Source organism: Eupeodes corollae, chromosome 1 (genome assembly GCF_945859685.1).
Source record: "Eupeodes corollae chromosome 1, idEupCoro1.1, whole genome shotgun sequence".
In the NCBI taxonomy this organism is placed as follows: Eukaryota; Metazoa; Arthropoda; class Insecta; order Diptera; family Syrphidae; genus Eupeodes; species Eupeodes corollae.
Window position 1 is genome coordinate 175,266,418 of NC_079147.1, and position 12,088 is coordinate 175,278,505.

At 33.3% G+C, this 12,088-nt stretch overlaps 1 long non-coding RNA gene across 1 annotated transcript; it reads right to left on the reverse strand.

Moving 5' to 3' along the window:
• Positions 1 to 216: 216 nt before the first annotated feature.
• LOC129942505 (uncharacterized) lies at positions 217 to 8,952 on the reverse strand. Its single transcript, XR_008781048.1, has 3 exons — positions 8,876 to 8,952; positions 3,664 to 3,805; positions 217 to 363 (listed from the first exon to the last, which is right to left on the reverse strand). It is a non-coding gene; the product is annotated as an uncharacterized LOC129942505 (long non-coding RNA).
• Positions 8,953 to 12,088: the final 3,136 nt, after the last annotated feature.

Consider the following 12,088-nt stretch of genomic DNA (forward strand, 5'->3'; position numbering starts at 1 on the left):
GATTTTTGCGCGTCTTTTTTCACGGATAACAAGCATAATTTATTGATATTTATAACAAAATGTTAATGCTAATGAGAATGACAATAACAAATAACTATGAAAATTAATAAATTTAGAGGCAGAAAGGTAAACAAAATGTTGATAAGCTAACTATAAGCTAATGCATTTAAAATTAATTAATAATTTTAAGTCATAAAACTTACCTCATAAGTAGAAGTTAATTGTAAATTATAAAACACGGGCAGGAAAATGTACCAAGAAATGACTGCAGAGAAGCCAATCGTCACAAGGATAAATGCATATTGCGTTTCATATACATAAATCTCGGTTGGTGGGCCCAGCAATGATATGCCTGAAACAAAACTGAACAAAAAAAATGTTAGTATATTACAAATGATGTTAAGTTACCTCAAACTTTTTAATCTTGCGTGTTTATGAAAGGCAAACATCTTTAATGCTTCTTATTAATTTTTAGCAGCGTTTTTAAAAAAGATGAAAATGAAAATATTTAAAATGTCCGTTCACTTGAATCTAAAAAAGTCGCAGTACAAAAATATAACTTTTGGTTATTTATGGCCACATATGGACCCTTCGATATCGGCTCAATTATAATTCCTGAGTCGCTACTCCACACATTTATGTGATGAGTAGTAAGTAATGTACAGACATATATTATTCAAACTCATGAAACAATCAGTTTGAAAAGAGTGTTAATAACGCTGTAACCACAACATTTTAATATTTAGTATGAAAGAATCAGCAGTCATATTTTAAAATTACTTCAAAGTTTCTAAAACACTGTGTTGGCCCCCTCATGATCATTGATCAAGTTGCAAAGGCCTAAAAGACGTTTTCGTAAAAAAATTTAATTTTCTTGTTAACCCAATCTGGATGAAATGTTTCGTTTTTTCTCAGCACACGTCGTCATCGTTGGGAATTGCCCATACATATTTGAAAGAAGGATTCAGCACTCTATATCCATACATATATAACTGAAGATAATTGGGCAAGAGTCCTGTTTGAGTGAATCTTAGCCCAATGGCAGATGCACGAGGGGGGTCGTAGGGTCATGAAGCATCCCCCCATAAGGAATATTTTTTCTGTTTTCGTAATAAATTTCTTAGATTCAAAACAATCGTATTGCGCTAATGGATTCCAAAGCACACAGACTACACCATCCCCCAACTTCCAGATTTCTTTACCTTATAGATATTTCTGGATCAGCTATCGTGTTCCAGGCAGAACTTTTGGCTATAAAAAAAATTCTAATTTCTGACGTGATATCAACATCTGATATCCGTATTTTCTCAGATAGTCAGGCTGCTATCAAATTTCTGGACTTTGTCTCTACAAACTTTATAACAGTCCATAACTGTCGATCATCTCTAATGGAGATGGCACAACCGTTTAATCTTCACCTTTGCTGGGTGCCGGGCCATAGAGATATTCCAGGTAACTGTAAGGCAGATGAATTGCCAGGAATGGTACAGTGCAGCCCATCCTACCACGTTTGGCTCATACTTGCATACCAATCGCTACTTGTAAACTGTTGCTAATGTAAGACGCTATGAAGAAGGCAAACACCAGTTGGAACAACATCACCACATGTCAGATCACAAAAAACATCTGGCCAACACCAGATTTAAAACGTTCAAGGTGATTTCTATCTCTAAGCAGTTCGCATATAAGCTCGAGAATATGTGTCATAACCGGAACTTTCTAATACAAGGAAACAATTCTGCATCTTCTCTGCACATGGCCTTCTCTGGCTCAAAAACGCAAGAATAACCTAGGAGAGTTCTTCTTTAGCGACCTAAACGATGTTAATCGTATCAGCATAATCAGCCTCTCACATTTCGTCAGGGACTCGAACTGTGGGCCATTAAACTGGCCTAAATGTGTCCGTTTCCATCCATTTATATTTTTTTTTTTTTTTTTTTTTATATTATACGCGCACTTAAGGGGATATGAATACCCTTATCATGATAAATCACAGTGCGAGCAATTAAGAAGGGAGGATAGGATTAGAAAGGAGATACCGATGCACATTGGTTTTGAATGTCTAAATATTGTAATGAGTGGGAAACATTGAGTCTGGTAAATTAACCGATACATTTTTTTAAATCTTTCAAAAATGTTTTCTTAATTTGGCTTCTTTCTACAAGAAGAACATATTTTGGTATTGATAACCTAGTAAAACCGATATTTTGTTTTACCACCAAGTAAAATGTATATTTATAAGCACTAAACAGCTGCATACTAAAAATATTTGTAAGACAAAATTGAAGAATTTTCCAACAAAAATTAGTTAATCTAATTTGAGAAATAAAATGGCATTTATATTTTTGAGAAAAACTTATTTTGCAGATACATTTTGGAAGTCATTAGCAAGATCCAGCGACCCAGTTTTGCATTTTGTTTCTTTCAAAATTGATGTTCTGTTGAATACAAAAACATTTAAGATCTTAAAAAAATAAATAAATCTACTTTTTAAAGTGAAACTGATTTTGGATGCTCTAAAACTGAGATTTAAACACAAATTTAAATAATAGAACTGTCCCAAAAACAGCAAAAGTAAAACTTTTGTTAAACGTATGGCTATTTGAAAAACATTGTGCACGTTTCATATCTATCGATATAAAAACTTTGAATCTCTTGAAATTTGAAGTAAAAAGAGATTTTGAAAAGTGTAATTTGTGAGTGACCCTCAAAAGATTCTTCCCAACTTATGTTTTTACCTTTATTTGTTATTATTAAATTTTTAAAGAAAGTGTTTACTTGAATGCACCTATTTCCTTAAATTAAAGAACCATACATTTTTCTCTCTACATTTTTTAAGTTTTGTTGACTCTTGTAAGATCATAATATTTTCTAGCATCTACGAGTAAGCAGAGCAGACTGGTAATAATAGCCTCCCAAAAACTGAGTTAAAAAACGCCTAAAAAAGCCCGACAATTCTTCATATCAGATCCTCTCTCATTTCTGAGTTTTTAATTTTTGTAAAGTTATTCGCGTTAATAGAAATGGAAACGAGAAAATATATATATTATTTTTGGAAAAAAATACGTTTTAAAACAATTTCTTACATTTCTGCTTGAAATGCATCAAAAATCCTTTAAATTATTGTGTTTAAGCTATTAAATATTACATATTTTGAAAACCGATGGAATCTTGGAATTCTTTCATATGTAGAGAGTCGTCCAAATTAAATAGTCAGACCATACCTTGCTGGACAACAGTGTTCTAAACTAATTTTATAATTTTAATAATAGTCACTTTAGCCCTTGAAATTTTTTAAGAAAATTACAGAACATTTTTAAGCGGCGGTGAGTAAAAACTTATTTATATGCTAAGTGTGTGACACCCTCGCTCCCTTATAAAAAGTCTGGATCCGCCCTTGTCTTAGCCGAAACAAGTTTATCAGATATGTTTTCTAATTGTAAGATATTCCACTACAAATAATAAGATATATTAAAAAAAAAATTGTGTATCAACTTTATTGAATGATATTGGTACATTGGCAACTCTCACTTTTCCATTAATAGATATAAACAATAAGAAGTCAGGTTCTATTGGTAGCATCACACAATAGTTTAAGAAAAGCTAAGATTCGAGTTCAGACTTATGATATATGTTGGTAATATTTAAGAAAATAGAACTTACCTTGAAACCACAGACAACGACACCGGAAACACTTTCATCTGTCTTCCACCCACCAAATAATCCAGAGCTTCAGAACCTCTTCGACGGTCAGGGCTTTTTCGTTTGCCTTTTTTTTCTATAAAACCGTAATAGAACCCGATAACTGCACAAGCAACCAACATCGTTACAAAAACAAAATAATCCATCCAACCGAAATGTTGCAAAGATATTTGAGTTGATATTTATTGATTAAAAAAACAGCTGTACATCAAGATTGACTTATAAATAGGACAGGATATAATACAATATTTATTAACGATAATGCAAGTATGCAAACACTATGTTGAAAGCAATTGTAGCAAACTATTAATAATTTATTCAATAACAATCAATTAAAAACAAAATTAAAAATTAAAGTCGCAAGATGAAGAAATTACAATAATTACAAAAAAGTTACATCAGTTCAAATTTGAGAAATATTCAAAACAAAGTTGATGAAACCTTCTATGTTCGATTCAAGACCTCATGTGACTGGGAAGATTATTCCACAGTCTGACAGCATAAACGAAAAATTGCCTCCGTGATGTCAAACAGGTAAACCTGGAGGAGCGCAACAAGGTAAAACGATTTGAAGAGCAAAAATCAAGCTTATTAAACAAATAATTTGGAGTCTTGTTAAAAATTAGTTTGAAGAGAAGCAAACAACACCGATATTTAAAAAAATCTTCCAAGTTGCGATTTAAAAGTTGACGAGCCTGAGACGAAACGTGATCGCATCTTCGGAGGTTGAAAACAAACGAGCAATGGCATTGAATGCTACCTTTAGCTTTCGAAGCGAGTTGGAGTCAGGATCTGCAAATATCTCACACCCATACGTTACTATTGGGATAATAAGTGATTTAACCAGCTTTAATTTAACTTGAGCAGGCAGAATTGATCTAGTAACAGATAGTCCTCGGAGGGAAGCATAAATTTTAGAAATAACAGTATCGATATGGGTGTCCCACGTTAGCCTACTGTTGAAAGTTATACCTAGGTTTTTTGCGTTTGTGACGTATTCGATTTGGCAGGCGTTCAAGTAAAGGGGTGGAAAATTATTTTTACATATTGGAATAGCTTTTGTTTTTTCTGGATTCAAGGTGCTTGCTATCTCTAAGCAGATCGCATATAAGCTCGATAATAGGTGTCATAACCGGACACTGTCTAATAGGAAAGCACGCCATGCGGCTAGGCTTATTCTCAAATGACTTTTGCAGAAGCTGTATATGGACGAGGAAGAGTAGGAAACAGTGCTTCACGTTCTCTTACATGCCCTGCGATCGCTCAAAACGCAAGAATTATTTAGAAGAATTCTGCGTTAACGATCTAAATCATATTAGCATAATCAGCCACTCACGTTTCGTAAGGCACTCAAACTAGTTTTATTTAAGCTAAGAGCTTAGGAGGCCATTAAACTGGCATAAGTGTGTCGTATTCCATCATGGACAACCTCTTTAAACTAACCTAACAATATTTTTTGAAACTCAAGTTTTTGATACACAAATTTAAAAAAAGTTTGAAAGTTTGAAAAGTGGTAAATTAGCTGAATCATAAACCAAAAAGCAAATGGTTACCTATATGGCTTTTGGTTTTTGAGAAAATTGCAAATCAAAATAAATAAAAAAGAGGTTGGGACGTGGCCCACATTGATATCATCCCATCCTGACTGTTGATTTGTCTTGCTTCAAAGGATTGTTGGTTTTCGTGTTTTGTTAAAAAAGGTGTCAGTTGAATTATTTAAATATTTTTAAATTACCAACAATATTTTGCATATTATGATGAAATAGTTTGATATCAAAATCGGATGGCGCAAAAGTCCGTTGAAAACTAGGGCCTAATGACTTACAACTCTCAACCATTTCTGTGTGAGAGTACTGTTGTCAGGGATGGAGGGGACCTGCAATTTTAAGCCGTATCCAAACGGCTTATTTTAGAAAACACTTTTCATGACAAGAATTTTTTGATATTTGATATTTATTGATTGACTTATAAATAGCACAGGATATAATAAAATATTTATTTGTAGCAAACAATTAATAATTTATTAAATAACAATCAATTAAAAACAAAATTAAATATCAATATCAATAAAAAAAAAAAAAAAGTTACCTCAGTTCAAATTTGAGAAATATTCATAACAAAGTTGATGAAACGTTTTTTGTTCGATTCCAGACCTCATTTGACTGGGAAGATTATTCCACAGTGTGACAGCAAAAACGAAAAATTGATGTCAAACAGGTAAACCTGGCGGAGCGCAACAAGGTAAAACGATTTGAAGAGCAAAAATCAATTTTATTAAGCAAATAATTTGGAGTCTTGTTAAAAATTAGTTTGAAGAAAAGCAAACAACACCGATATTTAAAAAAATCTTCCAAGTTGCAATTTAAAAGTTGACGAGCGTGAGACGAAACGTGATCGTATCTTCGGAGGTTGAAAACAAACCGAGCAATGGCATTGAATGCTACCTTTAGCTTTCGAAGCGAGTTACAGTCAGGATCTGCAAATATCTCACACCCATACGTTACTATTGGGATGATAAGTGATTTAACCAGCTTTAATTTAACTTGAGTAGGCAGAATTGATCTAGTAACAGATAGTCCTCGGAGTGAAGAATGCATATTTTGGAGATAACAGTATCGATATGGGTGTCCCACGTTAGCCTACTGTTGAAATTTATCCCTATGTTGTTTGCATTTAAGGCATATTCGATTTGGCAGGCGTTTAAGTAAAGGGGTGGACAATTTTCAGGGTGGGGTTTATTTGAACTTATTGGAATAGCTTTTGTTTTTTCTGGATTAAGTAAAAGTTTATTCCTAGTTGACCAATCGAATATTGAGCATAAATCAATGTTCATTTTTTTATCGCATCTTCAATCATACCGATAGGAAAGCTAATATATAATTGTACATCATCAGCGTAGATGTGAAACTGGCAGTAAGATAAAACAGATGGCAGATCATTAATAAATATAGAGAACAGTAAAGGACCAAGGATAGATCCTTGAGGAAGACCTATATTGGCAGGAAGAAACGAAGACATTTTACCTTTACACGATACGGCTTACATGCGATTAGTCAAATACGAATAAATAAGATTTTTAGTTGTGTCAGAAAAATGGAAATAAGTCGTCAGTTTATCACAGAGAAGGCTAGAGTTAACGCAATCGAATGCTTTGGAAAAGTCAAGTAGGGTTATCACAGTTGTATAATTAGAGTCTAAAAAACTTTTAAAAGGGCTGAGATGCAGCTGAATCCAGATGTAAATCCCGTCATTATGAAGGTGTTGACAATGTGGGTTATGTAAGGAAGTATGAAAGGAAGAAGGATTTTTAAAAAGTCTGGGTGTATGTTGTCAAGTCCAGTTGATTTGGATTTAATAGAAAATATTGCTTAACCTACTTGATATTCATCTACTGAACAAACAGAAAAAGCATCGACTCTATCGTTTTCCGAAACACTAGATTGCCCAGTTGGGAATTGGGTTGGGGGGGGGTAGAGAACTTTCGATTCAACTCCTCTAAATCAATATTATCATCGGAAATAGAAGAATTACTCTTAAACCCTTGCTCTTGACTTCTTTCCAAAAATACTTGGAGGAACGATTTAAGTTGAACCTGTTGTTATAAAAATTGTATTTAGCGGATTTTATTAATTTAGTTACAAGGTTCCGAGATGTTTTGAATTGCCGAAGGATTTCTACGCAACCAAATCGTTTCCAACGTCGTCGGTATGAAACGTCTCTTGTTTTCATAGCATTAATGATCTCAAGAGAAAGCCAGGGACAACTACGCGATCTAATTTGACGAGTTTTAATTTGAACGTGTTTATTAAAAAGGTAAGTAATTGCAACGGTAAGACATTCAATTTGATTATCAACGTTTGATGTTGCATAAATTGAGTACAAGTCAATAGATGAGCAATCACTAAATAAAGATTCGACATTTATGTTACGAAAATCACGATACTCGAAATATCGCGGAGATTCGTTTTCAAGATATAACAACATATAACGAGACTAACATCGCTTACAAGGAAAACATCAAGAAGGGAAGGTACACAGTCAGGTTTAAAATGTATTGATTCAATATTATTCATAAAAGAGAGCCCCAGAGAATTCATTGAAGTTTTAAAACAATTAGAGGAGGTTTTAAGGAGGTTAATATTTAAATCTCCGCAAATGATTAATTTTGGTACTCGATAACACATTTCTTCTATTATCGGTGTTATTAGACCAACACTTGCAACTCTAGGTGGCATGCATATAGAACGGACACTGCATTTATTGTCTCCGTCGAGTATGTCAATAAAATAATAATCACATGCCTGGGTACTATCTGAACACTTAACATGACCTGACCGGATATAGTTTTTCACAAATATAGCGACCCCCCCCCCCCCCCCCTCCATCACAGTGAGTTCGATCAGCTCTGTAAGGTTTTTTAAATCCATTTAACAAAAAAAGACTACTACTCAATGACGGGTAAAACCAGGTCTCAGACACGCAAATAATATAAACTAAGCTATCTTCAAATATCATTTTAAAATCATCGAATTTGTTAACAAGGCTCTGTGCGTTAATGTGGCAAATATGCAAACCATTATGATGATTACAGAGAGTATTTAATAAAAAATTGTATTTTTCGTTTATGCTGTTACTGCTCATTACGACAACAAAAGTCTAAAAAGAGGCTAGAATCGAAAACAGAATGAGATGAACTCAATTCCTCTACATTTAAAATGTTTCCATTTGTGACTAAACAGTTTGTGGTAGAGGTCACGAATGATAACAATTTTTCAGTTATACTGAGAGGGAACTGATTCGAACTGTTGGACACTTTTGTAGAGTTTCCGGAATACCCCATTTTGTTTGCTGTTGCTGCCTTCGCTGTTGTTGCTTCTAATATTGTCGGAACAATCGACTCTAAAGTTGCATTAATTAAATCCATTACAACTTCCTTTTGATCAAATTAAGATGCTGTTGGCCTTGGAAAAGGATTATACTTACATTAAATTAATAAGAGCTTATTAATATAATTTTTAAACAAGGACTTAAAACATTTCAGAATTTGTTTTCATCAATATCAAATCATTGAGAAAAAACATTATTTTAAATTAATGGACATAAATATCTGACTCACTCTTTTTTGAATTTGTTTAACAAACATAATATTTATGTAACCTAACCTAACACTCACTTTAATAACCTTTTTGTTCAGGATAACTATTTTCTAGAGGCCCAATCTTAAATTTAGCGAGTAACTTTATCCAACTATCTTATAATACTAATTCTAAAAATTAAATGATTAGAGAATTACATAATATGTACGTACAGATATTTTCTCATTAATTGAATGAAATGTCATGTTTCATATTCCTTTTTGTCCGAGTGACAATTTTATAATCTTCAGGGTAAATATTACATGATTTTATCATGAAGTGATTAAGCTGAGCAAATAGTTTCACAGAGTAAACACTGTTCTATTTTCCTTATCATCTTGTTGTTTTTGTCTCTGCCCCTGCTTTTAAAGTCGGTCGTATTTCAGCGAAAAATTTTTAACGATATTTCAAATCTTTAGCATCCAGACAGGTATGTATGTAGGTAAGTAAAGCTGTCAGATGTAAAGGGTGGACCAAATACAAGGTTCTTTTTAAAAATGCAATACACAAAATTAAATTTTGCTACTTTCTATGACCTTTATAATAAGAGCAAACATTATTATTAATTATGAAACACAACGTAGTTCACGTGGCTGCTTTACCTGGCAAATGCATCATATTTCACAAGGATTAATAGCATTGATGGTATAGAATGTTTTTTAGCGATACTATGGGTATAAATGAAATGCACCAAATTTTCTTTAATACTAATACTGCCCATACTTTTACCGTATGTTGTGGATACTTTCAACATAATTCTTACAACTAGCGTTTTCCCTGATAATACCAGTTAAAAAAAGTTCTGGTTGTAAAGATTTTAAACCTGTTTCATAGTTCCTTTCCTGTAAAAGGTTTCTGAAACAAATTATTCAAAAGCAAATAAATTTGTATTTTCACAGAATTATATTATATAGTAGTTGCACTACAGCTCTGATAAACATATACCAAGACATAAGATTAGCTTTGGACAGCAGATACATATATAACTTTCCTGTTGCGTTTGGACTCTTGAAAAACCTTTTAACACAGTTGATTTGTGGAAAATTATAAATGTTGTACAAATTTTAACACTCTGTAGTTCAACTGGTAGAATCATATCTCAAAGGTCGGGAGCAAGCTGTTATGTTAAATTGCAATCTATCACAACGACGGGTATTCGTCAACGCTCTATTCTCGGTCCTTTTCCATTTTCCATTTATATAATGAACTCTCTCGAACATTTCCTGATTGAACTATTCAAATGTATGCTGACGAACTTGAACAAGTTCAAAATTGTGTCATCAAATGGTATTACATAAAATTTAAAATTTCGCCAAGAAATTTCAGCCATTTTCTGAACCCTTCCATCTAAATGTGTTGTTATTTCAAATAAATCTATTGGCCCGACGCAGTTAGCACAAATTAAACTAAATCGGTCTTCAATAGAGTATGTCGAGACAGCAAAGAATTTAGAAATTATGTTAAACTAGACACTAACGGGGGAAACACATCCATTGGAAAAGTGTATGGAGTACTTCTCAAACCGGCCAACACATTTGTACACACCACCTAAAACAAGGCTAAAACCATAATCAAATCTATACTCTCGTAAGGATGTGTATTTTGCAAGGAAATGTATTGTTATGTTATTGTAGCTTTATGTGGTGTTAAATAGTAGAACTAGATACATTTATGGTCTAATTATTTTACTCAAAAAAGAAATCATCTGCCTTTTATTCCAATCTAGTGTAGATATTATATCCAACTTCGAAATTTGTCTTCATAAGAATTGTATAAATTGGAAAGATTAAAGCAATTTTTCAATCCATCAGTTTTAGGTTTTCTTAAGTAGGTATATTGAACGTATTCAAACAACCTGGGGCCTGATTATGAGGTACACGGCAGATCGTTTTCAATTCGACCTTTCAAATTCCACTCGCCTTGTATTTTCCTGTTAACGAATTCGCGGCGAAGTGACAATAGTTCTTCCTATATTCCAGTGATTTGACACTTTTGGTTCGACTTCTTCTTCCAGTGATTTGACAGTTTTCCACAAATTTTGAATTGTTTTAATTGAATTTGTGAAATCTACGGTAATTTATTCAAATTTTATATTTTAATGTGGATAAATTATAAGAAAATTAAAATAAAGCTAACTCACATTTTTATATATACCAGACAGAATTCATCAAATCCGCCTGTGAATCCGCCAAAAAAAAGCAACTAGCCAACAAACATTATGACATTTCAAATCCGCCTTCGAATTCGTTAATTGGTCGAATTCAAAACGAAGAAGCCGAAAGCGAAAACAATAATTGAAAAATGGCAAACTCGCTAATAAAACGATTCGCCGCGAATTCCATAAACAAGACCTGTACAAAATAAGAAATTTCCTTGATGAGAATAAATTTAAATTTAAAATTCCAATAGACATTAATAATTAATTACTAAATAGAATGAAGTTGTAAAGTCTGACCAAATCCAAAGCTTACGAATTCTTTTTTTTTACAAAAATGCATACGTGTAGTTGCATTTGAAATCAGAGTATTGTATTAACAGTTAATTATACGAGTGCAACTCTTTTGTTCAAATTCAAACATATGCATGTATAACTTAAGACCTGGCACATACTGAACAAGTTAGTTTCTCGGACTTTTCGTTGGGTAAGTAATGTGTGCTGATTTCATTCAAATGTTCATAATTGAGTACAAGCGCATATTTCACTATCAATCATCGTCCTCAGTCTATTCAATCTGAGTTCGGCCTGTTCATACAAAAGTACACTAACTAACTTCATTTATTTACATAAGGGCGGACTTATTTACTTAAGGACGCCTCAACGAACATGCGTCTCTAGCCAGCTCGGTTACCAGCAATCTATTTGTTTCGAGTTTAAAACGCAGTTGGTTGGCGTCTTCTTCCCCCTGAGTGCGCCACAATCTTCGTCTGCTGCGCCATTCCTCGGAACTGGAATCGAAGACCTTCTTTCTTTTCCTCGCTTTATTTTCTCCCACTCTTGAAATCTATGAAGACGGGACAAACATTTTTCCTCTCTCTATCTATGCAGACGAGTCTAACAATAACTAGAAGGTTTTTCATCTCGAAGCATCCTAAGACGTACTTACTTCTTACTTATAAAGGGTTTTTCAATAAGGGCGGGTAGTTGTTAAATGGCGCGGAGTGGCTTTTTTTGGACCATAAGAAATTAAAGATGATTTTTACGGCCAAAATTGGGGTCCTTTTCCAAACGATTTGAAGCCCAGTCAGTTGAG